The 25,054-nt window shown below is 30.9% G+C and overlaps 1 protein-coding gene across 2 annotated transcripts in view; it reads right to left on the bottom strand.

The window, feature by feature from the left end:
* Positions 1 to 25,054, bottom strand: part of LOC126734544 (short neuropeptide F-like) — a 61,071-nt gene that overhangs the window by 22,556 nt on the left and 13,461 nt on the right. The window contains exon 1 of one of the 2 annotated variants that reach the window (XM_050438224.1): positions 19,505 to 19,672. The exons of the other annotated variant lie outside the window; for it this stretch is intronic. The gene's annotated coding sequence lies outside the window, so the exon portion shown is untranslated. Of the gene's footprint in view, positions 1 to 19,504; positions 19,673 to 25,054 lie in introns of those variants that run through there. 2 annotated transcript variants of the gene reach the window in all.

Here is a 25,054-nt window from a genome sequence, read left to right as displayed (position 1 = left end):
CTTTTATACAATATATGTATAAAAGCAACACAAAGCAAGATGTATATGTTGAAAACAAAAAGATAATAGTAACTCTTAACACACGTCTTTATTTTGATATCTCGTTTAAGGTTATGTTCTCATAATTCGAAATAACTCTTTCTTCTTCCTTGACTATTTTTATTAAAAATGATTTAATTTCTTTAATATTAGATTCAAGAATTTAAGAAAATCATTTTAGACGATTAAAATGAAATGAAAAAGTGAAAAAAGACGCTTTCTAACAATAGCTAAAACTCATCAAGCAACTATATTTATAATTGAATTAAAGAAGCACTTAGTCTCTCATATTTTAATGGCAAATAATAGGCATTAATTAAATATTTGACAAAATATTGTGTCATACTCAAATTACCGTGTTTATTGCTGAACATGGTAATTATAGTTTGTCCAAACAAGGCTACACCCAGGAAACATAATGAAATGTGATGGCGTATGTTTTCTATTGCATTAAACTTTTCCTCAGATAATAGCATTTTATGGAAAGTTCTAATGAGTTACTGATGATGAATATCATTACAGGAATTGAAATAATGTCGTTTATTATCTCTATATAGGCAAAAGTAAGTTATATATTCAAGACAGATTTCGAGCTGACATAATTGCTTATTTAATATAAAGCATTCCCTAAGGTGTGTTGTTCTAAATTTAATGGTGGTCACTGACCCCGTTAACGAACAATTTAAAATTTAAGCCTCATAGCAATGTACATATACACCTTATTACATAGCTAATTTTGTAAATCCCCATCTACATACTGCAAATGAGTTTACATGCAAAATCAGGTATAAAATAGTAAACGAGCTTCCATTATTAAAGAATAGATATCTATTTGGGTTTAGAAAGTAATTAGTAGGTTTCCACCAACAGTGTTAAAAGTTGGCATAATGGAGTTATACTGCAGCGCATAAATTATTATTGCGTATTTGCAATAATCAATCTTCGCTTGGTTATTGTTGTTTCTACAGTCAGACATTATACGGTATTTACCAGATTTATCATGCATAACTTAAATAGGTATGATATGACAAAAAGATATTTTGAAAAAGAGATAGGTTTTATCTAGGAAATCTTGGGCCACTTTAATTGAAACTTACTTTTTAAGGTTCTACTACAGTATTCTAAAAAAGTTTTAATTATTAATTAGTTATAGTTATCCTGTTTTTCTATTCATCTTATTTAAAACTTACTAAGACTCAATATTTTTTAATAAATCTTAATAATTAATATTAAATTAACTAAAATATATTATATAAGTATTATTAATGCTCTATAAAACACATTTAGGCATGTTTAAACCTTTACATGCTGAGATATCACCCAGCTTAAATTTAGATCAATACATGTAAACCCAAATATTTGTGTGCTTTATTTCGCTTCACTAACATTTTGGGTAATATTACATCTCTAGTTAAAACTTAACCAATACTACATCAAGATATATCCGTCCCCAAATTGCATTTGTGTAAGTTTTTGAAAACTAATTACACAAATGTCCCTTAAGCAACCTAATCTGAGATATTCTCCCTTATCCGCTTTCCCTAAACAATTTTGGGACTCTGATTTATAGAGATAAAACATTTAAACAAGGATATTATTGACATGCTTTAGTTGTTTCGTTACTCCCTTAACCTTTTCCCACCAATCATATATAAAATATATGTGTTGTTAGATTAATATAAATCGTTTTATATATAAATATAAATTTAGTTATTATAAAAGAGAAATAATTATTGTTATAAAAAAAATATAAAATGTTATAATTATTGTTATAAATATTTTAAATTCACATAAATATAATGGCATTAGATGTAGTACTGTTATAATTAAACATATTATTATGTACTTAGGATTAATTGTTTATTATTCTTGTTTAGTTTTAAGTATTTTTTCCTTTTTTATGGGTTTTTAAAGTAATTTTTTGATATATTTCCGGCATTTATTACATTTTTTTTTCAAAAATTAAAAACTACTTTCTATTTCTTTCTGCAGCTGAAAGAATGGTTTATGCCGACAAGGCAGTCGTAGTAATTCCTTATTTATTTTAGGTTATGATTTAACTTTATAGATTTAATGATTCTTTTTTCAATATTTTCCTGGTATTTGAAATAATTTGACGTTTCTTGCCGGTATCCTAAGCTATTTTTTCTAGATTATTGAATCCTTAGGCTATTAAGGTAATTTTTTAAATGTATTTGAAATTATTTTTGGCCGTTAAATTTATTATTTTTTTTTAAATTTATTTAGGGTAATTTTTTTATACCTTCTAGCAATTTGGATTATTTTTTAAATTTTATTTTAGATATTTGACCTCATTTTTCGTGTTTAAATACTTTAGTAATACAGTTTAGTTGTAATAAATTTACTATAGCGAATCTTTTAATACTTGCATTTTTATTTGTAGCAATTAAGGTTAGTAATTCATGATTTTTTTAAAAAAATTTAATGAGTACATTTCGATACCTTAAAAAAATTGCTCTACATACTTTTTTGTGAAAGAAACTAGTATTTGTTGGTTTACTAAATTACAGAGTGTTGCTTGCTATTCACTTTAACCACAAAAAAAATGCTACAACACGGCGGGATTTAATTGAAAATAAATTATAAAGAATTTTTTAACACTTATGATTAAAAAGAAGACTTGAGGTGAGTTTTTATTCTTAAAATAAGAAACTGATACTTAAATGAATAATACGCACAAAATATTCAAATTGAAAAGTATTTACATTAAAAAAGGTAATAAATTTGAAAAATTGAAGTTCTCTTAATAATTATGTAAAAGTGATTAAGAAATAGTTTATTGTGATGTTTATGTTATTTAGTTAAATAACAGAACTATATGGTTATTATAAATTAAAATATATATTTATGAACAATTTTTATAAGATTAATTTTTCAGTTTATGTTTCTTTGCTAATAAAGAGAATTAAAGGTCCTGTTTAATGAAGTAAAAATTAAAAAATGACCTTCTCCATTTAATATTTTAAGGGTAATACAACACTTAACCAAATGATGGCATTTATATAGGGTGATTTTCAACCTATGCGCATAAACTTGGGAAATAGTAGATGAAGATCAATAATGAGTAATAATGAGAAAAAAATGTAGTAAAATATTTTCGGTTTCTAAAATAAAGTTAAACAAGTGTCAACAGAACGTGTATCAGACGAACTTATTTTGTTTATTAATAACTGATAGTAAACAAGTCATAATGTTTGGAATTTGTTATTTAGAATCTTTAGCAGTACTTAGTTTGTTGGTGGTTGTGATCGTGTTCGATCGTTATTTTCACACGAACAAAATAAAAGCGTCAAATGTAATGGCGCACATTTTTACAAATGAAGAACTTGTCGATATGGTTTTGGTTTACGAAGAAATACATCAGAATGCAGTGGCAGCAGCTGGTCTGTATGCCCAAAGATTTCCCCGAAGATATCACCCGAGACGTACTGGGAATTTGCGGCCGCGACCTGAACAAGATGGAGGAGCTATTAGACCTAGGCACATTCTAAATCTGGAGGAGGATATTTTAGAAGTTATTGAAGAACAACCTGGAATTAGCACTAGGACAATTGCAGCGTGATTTGCAGTATCGCAATCTACAAGTTGACAAATTTTAAGGCACGAGTTGCTGTACCCGTTTCATGTGCAGAGGGTACAAGCCTTACTTTCAAGAGATTTGCCGCTTCGAGTACACTTTTGTGAGTTGTTGTTACATCACCAGCAGTTAAGCCCAAACTTTATCATGAACATTTTAGTTACGGATGAGGCAAATTTTACGCGCAATGGAATTTTCAACTTTCATAACACTCATTACTGGGCTTTGAAAAATCCGCATATTACACGGATAACATACTTTCAACAACGTTTTTCTGTAAATGTATGGGCTGGAATTCTGAACGGGATGCTCATCGGACCTCTTATTCTGGAAAATCGTTTGACTGGTGCTCGGTATTTAGAATTTTTGCGCAACAATTTATATACGCATAAATACGCATAAACGCTGCCAGTGACGCAATTCGCCTACAGCCTGGTTTGTCCCGTGCATGTACGTCTTCATGGATTCGACGAGCTCAAGTCTGTATCGAAAATAATGGAAACAACTTCGAACAGTTGCTTTAAATTAGTTAAAATTAAACACGTTAAGAAATACACGTTTTTTATTTAAAAAAATATGGATATCTCCAAAACTAAAAATATTTTACTACATTTTTTTTTTCATTATTACTCATTATTACTCATCAGCTATGATTTTCCAAGTTTATGCGCATAGGTTGAAAATCACCCTGTATCTCATATAAAATAGAATATATCCTCAAAGCAAAAGATAAATTAATAAGTTAGGGACAAAAAAAAATATTATGGTTGTGATCAATTCATATTTAATTAAATATTTGGACTGTACGCACATATTAAAGATAAAACTACTTAATACTGCAATTTAAATTAATTTATAAAATTTTGTTCCTGAGGTACAAAGTCAAAACTTAAAAATTCACTTAGACGAAAAGTAGGATGATTAAAAAATTCAGGTTCTTTTTTGAAGACAGACACTACGTTTTAAACGAAACGCTCTGTAGCAAAACCGTATGTTCTGAAAAAAAATCACACATTTTTGAAGTTTTTTTTTAATTGGTTCTTCATATTTTCTGTTGTTATTGGGCTTTCGCGTAACACGTTTCAATCCATGACTTTTCACAACTTTTTATTTCAAAGCTTCGTAAACCATCATAACTAAAAAGTCACCAAAATTTGTATTAACCGCTAATCTAATTAGTATTTCTCATTTGTTTGCTTTGTCTATTTTTTAGGGAGTTGGGTGTAATTTTAAGGCATATTTCTTTTATCTAAGACAAAATGCAGATTTTCTTTAGTATAATTATTTTAATTTCTTAAGTTATTTTATTTTATTTTTGTTGTTGGTAATTTTGTTTATTTAACTAGTTTTAATCTCCTAAAACATTGTTCGGGAAGTGCTTCTAACATTAATCAATAAATACATAAATCTGAATGTAAATTGTAAATAATTTAGAAGAAATTTCCTCAATATGATCAGAAAATAATCTCCATCCAAAATAATTCCAAGAATGTTCATAGTTATATTCGATACTTCTGATTCAAGAAGCAATAACTCATAGACTGTATGTCTTCATGTATTTACTGTTCCTTTAATATTGATTTCTGATGCTACAGGTTTCATTATTTGACATGTCATCTTACTACTAATACATTACGTACTATATTATTGTTGACATTACCAAAGTGCTCTTAATTAAATCTATCTAAGACCGTCAATTGTTTGCTATCGAAGAGCAATCAATACATCCTGACTTGTATTTATCCAAACTTAAATTATCTACAGAGGAGCAAATCGACGAGATTTTGACATCCAAGGTATACGAAACTAAAATCTAGGCAAATTTAATTACTTGAAATAAATTCCTACTCGACTGTGTTCGCCTCGATGCATCTAATTTGCTTTTCCGGATAAGATTTCGCACCAGACAATAAAAATCCTCGTCGAGAGATTTAATTTAAACTGATTGGATTATACCAATGTATATATTAGTATTATTAGAAGAAATGTATAGCCATAAATTATGTGTAATAAAAATGTTACGCCTTAACGGTTGTAGGATATAGGGATTACTAAGTCATCCCGATTGACATTAATTTTTGTGATTTTTTTTCCGAAAGAAGGATATCTTTAAAAAACCCAACTTTTTACGTGACATTTTAAGATAAAATAATAAAAAAACACATTTAATTTTCAAGATGTAGGTTGGTAAATTTTATATACTGAATAAATTATATATATTGACTTAAATTTATATATCACATTATTCTGAGAAAAAATTGGCATAGCTTAATGTACATTTTAAAATATTCAACAAAAGATTGTTCTGTTTTCACTTTATAGGTAAATAAGCAATTACGGCAAGTTAATTACTGTTATGAAAAATAAATAAAAAATAACCGGATTCAGTAAAAAAATAAAAATTAAATTTTTATGGATCCAATTATCCAAAAATTATGTTACACAACATTACTAGTAGTAATTATTAGATGGTTTTATTCAGTTTAATAATAGTTAGTGAAAATTATTATTAAATAAATTTATCATTAGCTAAAAATATACCTATAACTATAAAATTGCTTACCAATATAATTTTTTAATACTCATTTTATTTTCTTTATTAGTTTTCAATAATTTCTATTTATTCATGAAATGGTTATTGATATAATTATATCATATAAGGCGATACCAGCAAATATATACAAAAATTTTCGTAGGCAAAAAACTTTAATGAGTTTAATTAAAGGCCAAAATAGGAGTTAAAATATTGAATCTTAAAAAAGGTATAATTATATTAAACAAATTGACGACTATTATGTTATAATATAAAATAAAAAAATTAGAATTGCACGTCCGAATTCCTGAAGTTCGTTCCAAAAACATAAGAGTACTAAATGTAAATAAAAAAGTACTTTTTAAAATTTTTTGAATGAGAGATTAAATTTAATATCCTAAAAAATAGATAATTGTTAGGGTAAAGTTCGAAAGATGAAAGGTAATTTACATAAAAAAATTTAAAAATAAAGTCAATTTGCAGAAAAAATATTAATTTTAAGAATTTTGCCGAATAGCAGGTACTTATATACTTGTTCAGGGAAAGCCATCTTAGAACTTTCCAATATATAATAATTTAAATATATTTGTTTATAATTTACATTACATATTAACGAACAAATATCTCTTCTAGTTTAAAAATGTTGCTGGGAAAGTTAAATTACTTTTGAACAATATTTTAAGTATTTTATACTCCGTTAAATACAAACCTATTAATTGAATATGAATCATGTATATTTAGGTTATGCTGGCTTTTAATACTATTGGGTCTCAATATCAAGATTTCTTATTATACTCAGAGTATTGTGATTTTTAAGACTAGTACATTTTAATGCATTTAAAGTCAAACCCTATCTTAAATTTCTAATTAAAAGAAAACTAATAAGATAATTTAAACTTTTAAGATAATAAAAAGAAAAAATGAACCGGATTCGTAAGAAATTAAGCATTTTGTACTTTATAGCCTTGATCAGATAGTAAGAACTAAAGATTGAGATTTATAAAAAATGTTTACATAAATGCACGTTAAAAAATATTTATATTTTACGGTTTTATTATTGAAAGTAATTTAAAGTAAAATATAAACGACAGAGCAGTTTATTTTATTTTTGTCTAATATTTTAATCATTTTAAAGTCTTAAATTGAAAAGATAGTTGGTCTTAAAGCAGGGGATAAAACTTAACGCAACCTGCCTTTTGATTGGAACTGAGTTACGCAAAATCGATTTCATGAAAAACTAATTCATGCACCGTAAAAAATTTTAAGAAAAATTCTTCTAAAGATTATGTTTTTTTAAATTTAAAAGCATTTATTTGAAACTGTGCTGAAAGTATCATTAAGCCAACGTCATTTTTCTTCTAAAACCACTTAAACACGCAATAATTTAGTTTGCTTATATTTATATTCTTTAGAAAAAAATGCTTGTTTATAATTATATCAAACTTCTATCCAAGTTTACTTATTACTATATTATTTATTCTTAGTTGCAATTAAAAAGATTTTTATGACCAAAAAGGTCACTAAGGTCTCATATAGAATCCTCTTATTGCCAAATTGCCAAGTATCAAAAAAGTCGTGTTTCATTACATTTTTAATATCTAGACCATTTTTATAATTTAGGTGATGGTTATGATTGCATAGAAGTTAATAAGCGATTATTCGTATTTTTTATTGTAATTTTAGTAATTTACGGTATCATAATATTATCCTTAACGTCACAGCTGAAAAAACCTTAATAATAATACATTTTGAAATAAAAAAAATAAATATATATTATCCTAACTTTATGTTATAAGATAATGTTTTTATTATATGTTTATATTACACAAACTAAATATTCTGACAAGAGGCACATGTTTATAATCGATCTGTTTAATTTTAGTATCCAGTTTTAAGCTTAAATTAACCTTAGAATATATAATATATACAACGTTACAGTGTTCTAGAAGATTATTCTATTACAAAGAAAATATAGGAAAAGGATAACTTAATTATTATTTTTTTATATGCATACATTCAAATTTCTATGCTGCAATAAAAAATATGTTTGCTGCCTTTCTAAACATATAAATATACAGGGTGTCCGGAAAAAGGAGGCCAATCCGCCGGCCACAAATAGGGTGGATCAAAATAATGCGACTTTCGTTATGCCATTTTTTAATTGGGCGCTCGGTATTCAATATACAGGGCGTCAAAATGAGAAATATAAAAACGTTTTTTTGAAGTAAGTCGAGTGTTTCATAGGATATTAAATTAAATTTGATGTGCGGGGGTTTTTTAGAACGAGAAATTGAAATCCGTTCACGGATTCGCTATACCTTGTAGAGGGCGCCACCTGCGGTATATTGCATGTGTTAAAAATATTAAAACTTTTTTGTACTACTGTATAATAAAGTTTTAGTAAAAAATTCAAATTATCCAATCTTTCCTTGTAAAAAAAGTATTCTTAGTAAATGCCGGCCGTTTATGAGATATCTTAATTTTAAAATCTAGATACTTCTTTCTAAACAAATTGACTGACCTCGGACACCACCAACTTTTTACGTACTGTCAAAGTAATAAATTTAAACGCTTCTGACGCTCTTAACAAGCTTCTCAATTATTCCTTAAATAAATCTACATTTTTTAATCACATATTTGTATTGTGTGATTTCTTACAACTTATAAAACCATAATGGCCCATAAACCAAAAAACGTACACTTTTCCGAATTGGCGGATATTGTTATAATGTTTGGTAAGTTTTAAATATTATTGTAAATAGTAAATACCTGTCAATTCTTAACTAGGAAAATGTGACTCCAATGTTAGTTTAGCTGCTAGACGCTATGCCCAAACATTCCCAAACCGATTTCATTCCAAAAGAAATTTTTTTTTAAATTTGATTAACCGACTAAGGGAGAAGTTTTAGCGAAAGACGGAAGGGTAATTGCGGCCGACCTCGTGCGGTTCAACCAGGACAAGACGAAGACATTTTAAGAATTGTCGAAGAATCACCAAACATTAGTACTAGGGTTTTGGCTCAACGGATGAGAAATATTGAGAAAACCGAGACACAATATTTTACGGAGTCAACAACTTTACCCATTTCATCTTCAAAAAGTACAAGGTCTTTTACCCGACGATCCCGAGGCAAGACTTGCTTTTTGTAGATGTTTATGTGAAACGAATAATAGAAATGTGAATTTTATAAGGGGGATTCTGTTTACTGACGAAGCCACGTTCACGAGAAACGGCAACACATATGGGCTGAAGAGAATCCCAGGGTCATAGTTAAGACACATCATCAAGTAAAGTGTGGGCAGTTGTTGTGGATAACTTTCTTTTAGGAACTGTCATTTTACCAGGTAATTTGACTGGTGATTCATTTCTGTTGTTTCTACAAGAAGTACTGCCCGATTTGCTTGATGATTTACCTGTAAATTTAAGACAAAATCTTTGATTTCAACTCGACGGTGCTCCAGCTCATTTTGCTATAAGTGTTAAGAACTATTTACATCAAGTATTTCCTAATCGCTGGATTGATCGGGGTCGAGATGCTCCTGTTCCGTGGCCACCCCGTTCGCCCGACCTTACACTATTGGATTTTTTAGTCTGGGGATGTATGAAAGACTTTGTATATATGGTTTCGATTTTAAACGAGGATCATTTAAGGGAAAAAATCATTGCAACTTGCATTTCAGGTTGAAACCAAATATTTTATACAAAGCCTTAGATTTTCTTTAATAAAGAGGGCTCGTATGTGTATACAAATGAATGGAGGTCACGTAGAACAAATAATTTAGGATCATTATTGTAAGATTTTTATTATAATAAGTAGTTTAGCATTAATTTAGAAAAATAATTTACGTTTATTTTGTTAACTTGTTAAAATCTCATAAACGGATCTCATAAACGGATTCTCAGGCCGACATTTACCAAGAATAATTTTTTACAAGAAAAGATTGGATAATTAGAATTTTTTACTAGAACTTTATTATACAGGGGTACAAAAAAGTTTTGGTATTTTTAACGCATGCAACCTACCACAAGTGGCGTCCTCTACAAGGTATAGCGAATCCGTGAACACATTTCAATTTTTCGTTCCAAAAAAACCCCTCACACCAATTTTTAATTTAATATCTTATGAAACACTCGACTTACTTCAAAAAAACGATTTTATATTTCTCATTTTTTTATAGAGATCCCCTAGACTTTTCCGTATATCTTATGATGGAAGCCCAACCTCATATTGCATTTACCATATCAAGATAGTAAGAAAATCTTATAGATAAGAACTGTAAAAATAATGTTTTAATACCTTAAAAGTACACGGGAGTTTGGAAGTTAGAATAAAAGAAAAATAGGGGACATGAAACTGCTAGGCATCACATCTAAATTTTGTATCTATAAATACACTGGAAGTATCCTTCTCTGGCTACGCTAACAGATCTTAGTTTCACTATCTTTCACTGATCTTCTTGAGGAATCGTCTACTTTATTTGGTAATACTGCAAGAGTATTATAAATTCTTAAAAATGCAATCCAGAATTGCTTGAACAGACTTATATTAAAAGCCTTTCATCTCACTTATCTTAAAAACATATGGTCAAACTATTCAGTAAAACTGGTTATTATTTCGTCTTAGTTTGAAAAGGAGCAAAATGCATTAAGCTGTTAACCTTAAGGTAGAGATTGGATTTACATTTATTTATATTAAGCAGATTATTAAAGTCTATTTTTAATTAAATTAAATTAAATTAAATAGTGTTTAACTGCTTTATAATTTAGCTCCTTTACTGCTATGGACAATCTGATTAATTGAAATTGTAGTTACACAGACTTTTCAGACTGTAAAGATGGTTTAAGGACGCGAATAAAGATTGGCTTATTTCTATGTTTAATTTTATGTGTTTTAAATCGACTCTCTTAAAGTATTTTAAACATAACACCGTAAAAGCCTTACGAGACGGTTTATCACACGTAGAAGCCATTACAACGTATGTCTGATATTTTCAGATTATAGCTAAAATATTTGTAAGAATTTTATAAACACGTGAAATTTGATAAAATGAACATTATTGCTATCAATCACTGTAATATTTCCCACGCAAATTTATTTTATTGAGGCGATAGAAAATAATAAAATACCAGATCGCAAATGAAAATACTAACTCGATGTAATAAAATATAATTAAAAACATATTTTATCTGTTGCTTTTTGAACATTAAACAAATCAAATATTCAATAATTGGGCAAATGAAATAATATAAATAGATTAAAGCTATTCAAATTTATCCAGATTTTCTCTAAAGTATTATTAAAATATTTGTTAATTTATTCTACCAGCATATTTAGGATAAATGTTGGAAGCGTGTTGTTTTAATTAATAAACCAGATTATAATAATAATAATAATAATAATAATAGACAGTTTATATTTCCTTATAAGATATTACATATGCTCACTCATAGATATAAATAAGTTTACAATATAAATACAAAGAAAAAGAAATCCATCAGTGTATATTAGTTCAGCATGTAACTGTAAAGAGGAAATAAAGGTCATGTTTCAGCTACCCTCAGAAGAAGGAGCTGTTAAGACCTTGAATATTACACTTATAATTAAAAAAAAAAATCTCGCGAACCGCATTATAAACTGTACGAGTAACATGCATACCCGACATCCATAACTAACCGAAAAGAAAAAAAAATCTAAATTATCCTAGCTTACTTATTATTTACTAATAGGAGGCAGGAAAGGAGGAACGAGGGGTACAGGTATATTAACTATATTTCTGTTGTAGATTCTTATAGTAGAGAAAAATATACATATAAAAATTTATATTTCCAAAGGCGCGCCAGATCCAAACACGGAATCCCGACACAAAAGAGAGCAAAACCAGGGCGACTAATTTACCAGAGATGTCAGTATTAAAAAGAAATAATATAAATTATTTCAATGCATTAAATATTATTTTGTTTAGATGAAAGAACCATTTTTATTGATTTTTTAAAAGCCGATGTAGATTTAGAAAAATCCCAAATTTTGTATTTATTAATTTTGGACACAATATTGTAAGAAAATGACTTTTTAAAGATTTCTTTCTTATGTAAAAGTATAGACAAAAGGTCATGTCTGCGAATATTTATATTGTGAACGTCAGTACGGTATCTGAGCTTATTATAGAGATATGGTGGTGCTTTAAATTTTATTATTTTATAAAAAAAAACATATGGAGTGCAACTCTCGGCGATTTAACATATTAAGCCATTTAAGATCGACTAATTTATGTGATACCCTTTCCCTACGTCTAATTCCACAAATAAACCTTATGCACGAGTTCTGCAATTTTTGAATTCTTGCAGAGTTAGCGCAGTCTAAAAATGGTCCATATACTGTATCTGCATAATTAAAATGGGATAGAATTAATGAGTCGCATAAAATTTTTTTTGTTTCTTTTGACAAATAAGATCTATGCTTGTAAAGTTTTTTTAGCATTGAAAATCCTTTCTTAAGACAACTTGTAATGTGGTGTGTGAACTTTAGCTTGACGTCTATGATTAGGCCTAGAGTTTTAGTTGAGACATGAAAAGGGATAAGTTCTCCATTAAGAATTAGCTGGACATGATCCAAAACCGCCCTTCTGCTATTATCACCACAAAATAACATTGCCACGCTCTTGGCTGGATTCAATTTAAGAGAATGATCTGTCGAGACTCTATTTACTAGAGCAAGGTCAGCATTCAAACAAAAATTAGCTCTTTCAATATTACTAGCATTAAATGACAAATATAATTCTGTGTCGTCGGCGTAGAGATGGTACTTACAGAATTGCAATTTATCCATAAAAGCCGACGTAAAAATGCTATACAACAAAGGACCCAGAATGCTACCCTGTGGGACGCCAGACCTTACTATTGCCACCTTAGACTTATCTTCTCCAATTAAAACTCGTTGTATTCTATCACTTAAAAAAGATAAAAGTAATTTAGTAGCTGTAGTATTAAAACCGAAATAATGTAAAATATTAATCAAAAGTTCGTGATTTAGCATATCAAATGCTTTAGAGTAATCAAGCTGTATTAAAATCATTGCATCACCCCTGTCCAAACTGGCGACAACCTCATCAGCGACGTCAGTAAGAGCGGTAACACAGCTAAATCCCTTTCGAAATCCTGACTGTTTTTGTAATATAATATTCTTATCAGTAACATAGGCGGTAATTTGTTTTTCCATTACTTTTTCCAAGATTTTTGAAAGGGCTGGTAAAATTGAAATTGATCTAAGTTCGCCATAATTTAAGGGATTATTTTTTTTAGGAACTGGCAAAATAAAAGCAGATTTCCAAGATTTTGGAAAGTACGAGTTTAACAAACAACTATTTATAATATGGGTAATAAATGGTATTATAAATGGACAAAAAAGAATTAATAATGTTGTGTTTAAATTATCAGGCCCAAACGCCTTAGATTTAAGTTTAATAATTAAATTTGATACTAAATTTTCATCCACTGGTGTAAAAGAAAATAATGGTGGAAACTTCTGATTAGATTTATATATATAATCATATGTATAATTTATATATAAATAAATATATATATATTTATATATATATCATATATATAATCAAATTGGTTGTAAATATTACTTATTCTAAAATCTTGTTCTTTTAATTTTAATTTTATTGTACTAGCCATCACAGATCTTCTCGTTATCATTTTAATAATGTTTCAGTAATACCCGAAGTAAGGTTAAAGTTTCAGTACTTTAACCCACTTTGTTGCTTTAACTTAGGTCCGCCAAACTCCCAAAGTATTTTAACTTTGCACCTTGCATTACGTTGACTTTCATATGAGCCTCATTATTCCGGTAAATGTTAATATTTTAAATTAGTTTTGGCTTTATCTAGCTTTGAACGGTAAATACTTACGAAATAAATATAATACAACACAGTTTTTCTGTATATCGTAATTGGAATGAAAACTACGAAATTTAGCCTAGTTTTCCTGGACTCTATAATTCAGAACTGTATTAAATGGCTTAGTTTACGGTTTATATTAAGACGTTATTCTTTATTTTATTTATTAATTTATTTCTTGTAAGATTCTTGAATTTTTTTATAGTTGGTATTTTTGATTATTAAATTTTTTCCTTCAAATAAATTTATTTTCCTTACACGTTCTGCATTTTCTTCAGCAGGTTTTTCAGATTATAATATAAAATATAAAGTCGTCATAGACTTCAGCTTAAGTTTTAATGATTGAAAATTAAAGATTAATGATTTGAAGAGTAAGGGTACTACATGAAATCTGGTTGCGTTTATGTGGTTACAGATTTATTTGTCATTTCTTTATTTTCTATATTCAGTTATAGTTTACAGTTTAATTTTACCATGATTATTTTCTATTTGGTATCTCTTACAGTTCTATCTAGTAAAATTTTCTACTTTTGCTACTATTGCGTAATGTGAATGTCTGTAATGTTATTTTTATCCTTAATTGATCTGATGATGACCTTAATTAAGCAAAACTTTTGATGTCAATAAAAAGCAAATATATTTTGATCCTATAGATTTGGATATTCTATTATTAAAATTTAAATTGTCATTGTACTATATAAGTGTTGTTTTATTTAATTCTATTCTAATTATTCCAAATCTTATTAATTTCTTTTGAAAACAAAATATACATCGTAGATAATTAGTTTGTGCTTTCTTTGGCATTATCGTGAGAATGAGCTTATTCTTGATATTTATCTTGAATCGCTGCAGGTTGTATGCGTCGGGAAATATGTAAGGTGGAAGCCCGTTCCACAAAGAAGATGTTCTCCAGATGAATGAGTCCCGATACAGCGACGTCCTTGGGGTAGGCAGGTGGACTCGATATTGATGAGCCGCAACTGCTAGACGCGTCCTTCTTGCCGGAACAGCCCTGGGTGGAATCAGGCCTGCCAGCCCAGAGGAGTACCGTGATAATAACGGTAGAATAAACAGAGATCAGCCACCTTTCTCCTGTGCTCCAGACTATCAAGACTCTTTGTCAGTTCTGGTTTGTCGATAAGACAAATAGCTCTCTTCTGTAAAGAATCTAGCAGCTTTAAACTATGCTTGGGTGCAGAGCTCCAGACATGCGAACAATACTCGAGGGGAGGGCGTATTTGAGCCTTATAAAGAGTCAGCAGATGTTCTGGTGTATACAGTTTTTTCATTTTGAAAAGCACTCCGAGTGTTCTGGAAGCTGCCCTGGCGATCTCGGTAACGTGGTCATGCCAGGACACACTGTTGGTGACTTCGACTCCTAGAAGATGTAAAGATTATTTCATTGGCAATGTTTTCCCTGCCATAACCAGCTCCGGGCCACCAAGGTTAGTCTTCATCGTAAATACTGCAGCCTGCGTTTTTTTTTAGCGTTAAAATTGACCAGATTGTTACCGCCCCACTCCAAGATTGCTCTAATATCGTTGTTGGTTGAAGCTACTTGTTGCTGCCTAAGATTCTGAGAACTTGCGGCTGTCGTTGGTTTAGCGGACTTAAATGTGGAAATAAGTGTGCTATCGTCCGCAAAGCCGTAGATTGGATTGACAGTGCTTCCTAGCAAATCGTTGATATATATCAAGAAACGGGTGGGGGATAGAATGCATCCTTGAGGGACTCCAGCGTTAATGTTAAATTTGTCGGAGAGGTGTCCATCGACGGTTACTTGGATTGTTCGTTGTTCAAGAAAACTTTTGATCCAATTTAATAATGAGTTTTGTATGCCGATTGAGGAGAGCTTGGTTAGTAGTCCCTCATGCCACACTCTATCAAATGCCTTGGAAATGTTAAGAGCGACTAGGCGGGACTCGCCGTGCTTCTCCATGGCCTCCGCAAGTGTGTGACGTAAGCCAGAAGATCGCCGGTGGATCTAAGCTTTCGGAAGCCGTATTGATGATCGCTGATTAGTCCAGATGATTCCGGATATCTGAACAGTTGTTGGTTGACTGCTTTCTCCATAATCTTCGATATTACTGGAACTAGTGCAATCGGGCGGTAATTGGAGGGCATCGTCTTCTTACGTTTTTTGGGTACAGCTTGCACTCGAGCAGTTTTCCAGCTTGTTGGAAATGAGCCCTGTTTATACGATGCCGTAAACAGTCTACATAAGGGAGGAGTCAATTCGTCTGCACAACGTTTTAGTACTAGGGCTGGAAATCCATCGGGTCCAGAAGCTTTGTTGGTGTCTACGCTTTTAAGAATTTTATTTATAATTCGTTGGGGAAACGAAATTTCTTCGATCGATGAATTCACCCTTGGCAAATATGGCGGTGTTTTGCCTTGCGAGTGCAGAGTAGAATTGGAGGCAAAGAGTTTACCCAGTAAGTTGGCTTCTTCCCTTGCTGTTACCGCGATAGAACCATCATCTGCTATTAGGGGTGGCAACGCCGACTTAGCAAATCCTTGACTAACGGCTTTCGATACCGACCAGAAAGATCTTGTTCCATTTGGGCAGTTTAGCAATTTGTTTTTGATCCTGTTGTTATGACTCTCTTTGCATTCATCAATAATTCTCTTGCAGCTATTTCTGGAGGTTAAAAAGTTCCTCTGATTTTCGGTGGAAGGATGTTGACACCATTTGCGATATGCTGCGTTTTTAGTGTTTACTGCCTTTTTGCAATTCAGGTTGAACCATTGCTTGTTGTTTGATCCGCATTTAGTAGAAAAAGGGATAAAAGCTTCCATTCCTGCCAAGATCGTCTCTGTAATTTGGTTTGAATATTCTGAGATGTTATTGGTTCTAAAGCAGACTTCTTTCCAAGGGAATGAGCGATAAAATTCCCGAAGATGGTTCCACTCTGCTGATTTTTAGTGCCAAACCTTCCGGGGCATCGGAGGATCCTGCGTTTTAACATCCAACTGGCAAGAAACTGTTATCAATTTGTGGTCCGATGTTCCTAGGGGGGCCTGTACTGATACAGTGCACGAGTCAGGGTCTAAAGCCAAGAGCAGATCTAGGAGACTCACGAACTCGCCGTCTCGATCGGGGATTCTGGTAGGTTCCTCCACAAGCTGCGTAAGCCCGCATATGGTGGCAAATAGCTCAGCTTCTCGTCCTTCATCGTCGTTCTTGTTGCAGAAGTGCAGCCAGTTGATATTGTGAACGTTAAAATCGCCCATGACGATGATTTCTGCGCTTGGGTAGTCAATTTGCAGTTGGTTAATGCAATCAACCAGATTCAAAAAGAGCTGCCTATATTTGGTGTCGCTTGGTGGTCTGTAGATACAGCAGATAAATTTTGTGGCTCCACTGGCTATTATTTTGAACCACAAGACGTCGAAGTCCGCAGGTTCAAGCGTTTCCTCCCGCTGACAACTCAAATCGCTCTTGACAAATACTGCCAATCCAATGTTTAGTCGAAATCGGGTGTGAAGATCGTATCCAGGATAAATGAGGTGAACATTTGTTGTTGAAGGTTTCACCTTTGTTTCTGCCAATGCCAGAATGTGAGGCTTATTTGATTGCAGGTGTTGGTGTACTGCATTAATATTGGTGTTTAGGCCTCTGATGTTGCAGAAATTGATTTTTAGGCTTTTAATCCCTCTTGATGGACCCCCCGACCAGCCTCCGCCCGGATATCCGAATGGGAGGCGAGTTTACCTCCGGAAAATTTTGGTCGTGAGGGCGCCATCATGCATTTATTTTTCTACTCCATTTCCCCTTTGGAAACCGGATACATCGACATGGCGGCGAAACGTGAGTTCCATGGAACCACTTCACGCCGCCTAAGTCCTATGTGGTGGTATTGAACCGGGCGATGCAAGTGGACAACAACTACCACCAAAGAATATCTTAGCTTAGATATAAAGGCTGTTACTGAATTTTTTGCTCAGTGCAACCAATGTTTTCACTATTATTTGCCAAGCGTTTATGTTGCCATTTAGTAAAATAATGCATTTCCAAATAATTTTCTTATTAGCTTCGATTTAATTGGTTGAGCTCATTCTTAGACAATTCAGTGAATTCAATTTTATTTTTCTAGAATTGCTTTTATAACGCATGCAGTTACCTCCAACTTTGCTTAAATTAAGGGTGTCTTTTTGGCTGCATGAGAAGTTTCGACTATGGTTGTCGTCTATGATTTGACAGTTGTCACTATCAAACTGTGTTGACATTTCTATTCAGTAAGGCTTGGAAATTCATGTTGGATCGTTTAACGCCCGAACAATGCTTATAAATTGCAAAAATTTACTTTAAAAAAATGTGCTTATGAACTTCATACAGCCTTCATCAATTTTATGGCAACATAATTGGCCTAGTGAGAAAGCGATTTGTGAAGTTATTGATTGTCTATGCACTAGTTACTCTTTTCGATTTGAAACCATCAACAAGACGAAGATATGTGCGTACCGAAGTGAATATTACTGCTGTAGCGCGAATTGTTGAAGAAGACGCCGAAATATCGATTCGTCCCTATTCTCAACTTGTTGGCCTTTGATTATGCGGAAAATTTTACTTTAAGGTCTAAGCTTACGTACCTATAAAATACTGCTCGTAAGGATTACCAACTAATTACCATCATTTAAGTCACATTTTTGCTGATCGGCATGATCTGAAACTCGTGAAGATAACCATTTTTATCGAAGAATTATGTGAGTGGTGAAGCTCCTGGTAATTGGCTTCGTCAACAAGCAAAATTTCTATATATAGAGCGAAGACGATCCTCAAGATAAGATCTTTAAATTATAATATTGATGTGACTGTGAAATATAAATCAATTTTAGGAAATAACTAAACTGTAAATAAATGTAGCCATAAGTGTGTAATAAATCAGTTAGCTATCTTTTGCATCGAGTGTTTTAAATCGTACCTAAATGAATAATAAGAGTGATATGCTTTTATTAGAAAAAACTACGATTTAGTTATTTTGCATAAAATATTTTTATACATTTTGCCATAATCAAGTAAGTGATTAATTTAAGTAGATATTGTCTACATTATAGATATCGTATCGTAATAGACATCGTAAATATTTTCATATTTTTTTTGTATTTATTTTTTATACAAATTTTAATTTTATTTTGCGTACAAATCTTTATAAAACTGGTAAGACACATTATTTCTTATGAATCAAAGAGCCTGTATTATGCATCAATATAAGAATATTTTACTGTATCTAATATATTAATAATTTTCCAAGATATAGTCAACTCTTAATAATATATATCATATCCATATATTTCAAGACCCCAATTTTGAATTAACTCAAACCATCTGATGTTCAAGTTCTACTAAACCACATTTCACAGGCATGCAATAAATACTAATTCTAAAGTTTAAATTATGTCTCAAATTTGTGTAAACAAACCCTCAAACTAACCTCATTATGCACCTTGAATTAGCAGAAAGCGCCTTTGGAAACATCGACATCCGTCATCTCTGGATTTCCCCCTATTGCCCTTTTGATTCGATAATTAAGCAGCGAAGTAGAACTAATTTGTTCCCCGAACCGCGACTAATTTCTGTGACAAACCGTGTATCGATAAATGATATGACAATAAACACTGCGTTTTATTGATTTTCCGTTTTTAAGTGTATTAATTGGTCGTTCATTGATAAAAAGTGGATATATCCTTTATGTCAGTTTGTTCAAATCTTCAGATTTTTGATACTCCTGATAATGTCGTTGATAATATTCCAGATTATTTTTGTTTCAATAATGCTACCCATGCATTAAAATTGGGCACTCTAAATCTTAACATATTTTGTCCTCTATGAAAAATGTATGATTAATGGCATGAAAAGGTAATTCACCTAGAGGTTGAAAACCATTGATATGGTCAATCATTCCTTGTTTTATGCCATAAGATAAAAAATTGGGTAAAATAATCATTATATGTTGTATCCAAGAAGAAAAAGACTGATTGTTTGATATTGGGATAATTCATCTGATATTCCTCTTGCTGGTATCCTATATTTATGTTTATCGTATCATTTTATAATATATATTATAATTAAGTAAATAAAACTAGTATGATAAGGATGAAAACTAAATCAATGAACTACCGAATGAGTTCTAATTATATAATTTAATGTCATATTATTAATTATATTTGAGTAGTGTACTCCGTGTATAACGTACATAGGATGTAACGTACTTCCGGTTATTAAGTACTTATAATTCGGAACCCGCCCAAATAGTCTTGTCATTTTACTGGATATAACGTACAAAGGTACGTTATAAGGAGAGTAATTTTAGACTGTTTTGGACATTGCGTGTTATTGTGCGAGTGCGAGTTTTAGTAGTTTTTTTGGTAAAATGACAGATAAGCGCAGAGCTATAAATTTAAAAGAAAAAATAGACATCATTAAAAGTATTGAAAGTGGCATTAACAAATCGGAAATTGCGAGAAGGAAAAATATGGCAAAAACAATAGTTTCTATAATTTGGAGCAGTCGTGAAAAAATCAAGCAAGCAAGTGAAAATAAATCGCAAAGAATTAAGAAAATTATGAATCCCGTACGCCCAGATGTGGATCAAGCTCTTATTCGATGGTTTGAGGTGAGAAGAACCGAAAATATTGCTATAAGTGGACCACTTAAAAAGATTACACGGTGGAGATTTTAAGTACTCTACGGGTTGGCTCGAGCGTTTTAAAGTTCATCACAACATCAATGTCGGCAAAGTGTCCGGTGAAGCAGGAGATGTTAGCAGGGAAGCTGTGGTGAACTGGTTAATCGAGAAATGGCCAGGTATTGCACAAAATTACAGCTGTGAAGATATTTTTAATGGGGATGAGACCGGACGATTTTACAAGATGACTCCAGACCGTACACTGAAATTTAGAGGAGAAAAGTGTGTGGGAGGCAAACAGTCAAAGCCTTAGCTTGACTGAAACACAAACCCAAACCCGTTTGGGTTTGTGTAAATATGACAGGTAGTGAAAAATGTAAACTTCTTGTCATTGGTAAATACAAACGACCGAGGTGTATGAAAAATATTAAAAACCTGCCTGTTATTTATAAATCGAATAGACGCGCATGGATGACTTCAGACATTTTTATTAATTATTTGAAAGCGTGGGATGAAAACTAAGACGTCAAAAAAGAAAAATATTGCTTCTAGTGGACAATTGTGCAGCTCATTCACAGAATGTAGATCTGACAAATATCAGATTAGAATTTTTGCCTCCCAATTGCACTTCTGTCATACAACCAATGGATCAAGGCATAATAAAATGCCTGAAAACCTATTACCGTAGATATTTTATGTATCGCCTAATTCAAGCATTGGATAGTGAGGAAACATTCAATCTAATAATTCTAGACTCGATAAAAATAATTCCGAAATCTTGGAATGAGGTTTCACAAAAAACGATTCAAAACTGCTTTCGACATGCTGGTCTAGTGAAATCGATCGAGGAGTTTGATTCAGATGATGACTTGCCTCTGAATCAGTGATACGAGAAATATAAAAGTGTTGATGATGATGATGACTGGGATATTCCGCTAAGTTATTGGTTGCAAAATCACTGCCAAGACGTAACTACTGTAGAAAAATATCTTTCTGAACTAGATAATTTTACGACAATCGACGATAATCTGGTAGCAACGGGGACCTTAACGGATTGCGACATTATTGCCGAAGTTATAGAATCAAACTGTTCAACGAATGATTTAAGTTTCGATAACGAAAGCGGCGATGATGATGGACCAGTGAACGAACCCATTCCAACTTATTGTGAAGCACTTTGTGCAATTAAAACTATTACGAATTTCTTACAATATACTGATTACGGATCTGATGATACAATTTTACAAGCCTCGTTAAAAGTTGAGAAGCACATCGAGAATTTCAAATTGTGTAAAAAATATCAGCAAACAAAAATAACACGTTATTTTTTGAAAAATCGTAACTAATAAATAGTACAGATTTATTTTGATTACATATGTATATGTATCCTATTTCAATGTTATATGCTACATATTAATATTATATCTTTTTTTGTATTTAATACTTAGAATGTATTTTTTGTTAATTTAGTCCTTTAATTAAAACAAATAAATCTTTACATATTTATTTTTATGAGTTTCTTTTATAGCATACCTCCGGTTATAATGTACTAATTTTATTCACCCTAGAGGGTACGTTATAACCGGAGTTCACTGAATAATCTTTTAAATTATTTTTGGATTATAATCTTACAAACATCTGATAGGTAGGTACTTATAAAGAAAAGCAACACTTAATACAAGTAGAGAAACAAGAACAACAATAATAAAACTCTAATAATTCTACAGTTTTGTTAAAACGTCATGTCTTTTTAAACTTATTCAAAATAAGACAATATATAAGATATATTCCATTTTGTTTGTGAATTTTTTCTGAACCTTTTCTATTTTATCACTGAAACATTCTGTTTGAGCAAACTATATTATAGCACTATAAATATTCTAGATGTGGTCTTACAAAAGTATAAAAGAGTTTCATAAAAATGGGAATATTTTTGCCTCAAGTTTTAATATTCCGGAAAATAAACTCTAAAACCTTTTTATTTATATATAAATAGTGCATATTAAACTGTTGAAATTGTCGAAACAATGGGCTGCCAAGGCAGTTGTGCATATAGGTCTCCTGATGGACCCGTCATGCCCCACCGGGGGTTACCACAGCCCAACGGCCTTAGAGAAACCGATAAGGCTCTCTGGTCTGAAGGACTTAAAGTCACTTGGTACACTGAAATTGTTACCCAAGTATTTGAACCTGGCGCGCGTGAGTGCTGGGCACTCCCCGACTCACAGCGTCATCGGCATTTCGGGTTGTCCGCAATACCAATGGTATGGAGATGGCTTCTTAAGTGCCAGTGACCTGTTAAAAGACCTGTTAATAGCCGAATTTCGCGTCTTTTTAGGCGTAGTAGATTTTTAGATAAAACTATTATAATGAATTGCAATGGGACTCCAAGATCGAAACATTTATCCTCAAATGTAAGTTGATTATTTTTAATGTGGTAACTAATTATAAATTCTTAACTGGTTTAATAACTAATTAGATTCAGAAGACTTGTAAAACTAATGAAAAAACATTTTCTTATATTTAATAACATATTATTTTTAAAACAATTCGCTACGTCGTTTAAGCTATTCTAAAATTTTATTTTATCATCTTTACAGGAGATCATCCTAATAATCTTCGAAACAGCAGCAAATAAGAGACAGTTTAAGTCGGTAATACAGTGAGGCAAATAATAAAGTTAAGGAAGAAAAGGGACTCTAAAGGTTTGATACACTTGATGATGAGATGTAAGAAACCGAGAAAGATGCCCCCACTCTCACATAACATTCCTGTTAAAAAGGTATGAGTGCAAAAAATTAAGTGAGTTACTTAAGAAGCTTCTTAATTTCTGCAGCTAACTAATCCTATCAAAAACCTTCTTCGCATCAGTAAATATAGCATTAAGTTAAAGTTTGTTGTTATATGTTACAATTGAAATTTGTATGACAACTTATACAAATTATACCAATATAATCTATAAATTATCGGTTGACTTTAGAGTCTGTTATTTGATCCAATATGAATTTATATTTGCAATAAAGAGATTTGAAATTCAGTACCTAACAAGTATAACAACTAGTAAATAGGTAACCTAGCATTAGTAGACATAATATTAATATTCTAGAGTATAAGTAACGACTGTCAGTTGCAACAACAAAAAACATTAAATTTTGCTATATTATTTAAAATTTGTTGCAGATGATGTAGCAATTCATCATCTGCAACAAATTTTAAATAAAAACGAATCTTCCTGCAAACTCGCATTTAAACATATAAATTCTCATTTAAAATTTAAAGTGTATTTGTTTTTAACTTTTGTATTATTTTATTGTGAGTTAATAAATAAGAAACTTAACTTATGCAACATTTAACTTATTACAGATATTCGAAAGTGACATAATTGGAAAGTAATAACTATTTTAAAAGAATTTCATTGCAATTTGATTCATGACTGCACTCATCGAATATTTATAAGTAAATTTTGCCAAAACTTTGGAGTAACAAGAAGAGTAAAATTATAAATGTGTCGTTGAGTTATGCTTTTTTGTAATATTTGGTAGTTTTCCTTTTTATTTTTTTTTATATATGTTATATTAAATTCTTATACTATTTGAAGTGTTTTTATAATAACTCTTCTTTTATCTATTTTTTTCTTAGCTGTTCTGTTTTTTTCCACCTCGATGTTTATTTATTCTTTAAATAGCGTTTTATGATTTTTCTGAAAATCTCTAGAGGTTATCTTATTTACCAGCAATTTTCAAAATTTTTGTATATCTGTATTTTCCCTGCATCAAATTCACAACTGTAGCTTTTTTTATTGGAATACTAAATAAAATGGATATGGCCAAAAACAATGTTTTTTATCCAAATCTGTCAATCATTCTAATAATTGTCAAACTAGATTATCAATAAATTTACTATTCCGATAAACTTGTAATTATTAGAATGTTATATTGCACGCCTTGACGCAATATAGAGTTCGATCAAGAAAACTTAGAATATTCCTATAAATAAAGCTACTTGGGACCCAAATCTTCTTCTTTTTAAAAACAATATATTTTTAACTGGTAATAATGAAATTATATAATTGTTACAATCGATTAAATAATATGCAACGTTACCAGGAAGTAATAGATAGATATCTCTCGTGCTTTGTCGTTCTCATAATTTGTTTTAAAAGGAGATATTTTTTTTTAGATTTAATTTCTTTTATTCCTAAAAAAATGACTAAATATATAATTAAAATTGTTAATACAGTATATCGTGCTAAAATAAATAATTAGTCTATTTCACAGAACATAAAATCATATTGATGGCTATCGTTATAATAATACGGAAAATATCGCATGATGCAAAAACCGTTTCATATTACAC

The sequence above is a fragment of the Anthonomus grandis genome, chromosome 3, assembly GCF_022605725.1.
Source record: "Anthonomus grandis grandis chromosome 3, icAntGran1.3, whole genome shotgun sequence".
NCBI classification, from domain to species: Eukaryota; Metazoa; Arthropoda; class Insecta; order Coleoptera; family Curculionidae; genus Anthonomus; species Anthonomus grandis.
The sequence above is the reverse complement of the archived record's forward strand: the minus strand, read 5'-3'. Positions and strand labels throughout refer to the sequence as shown.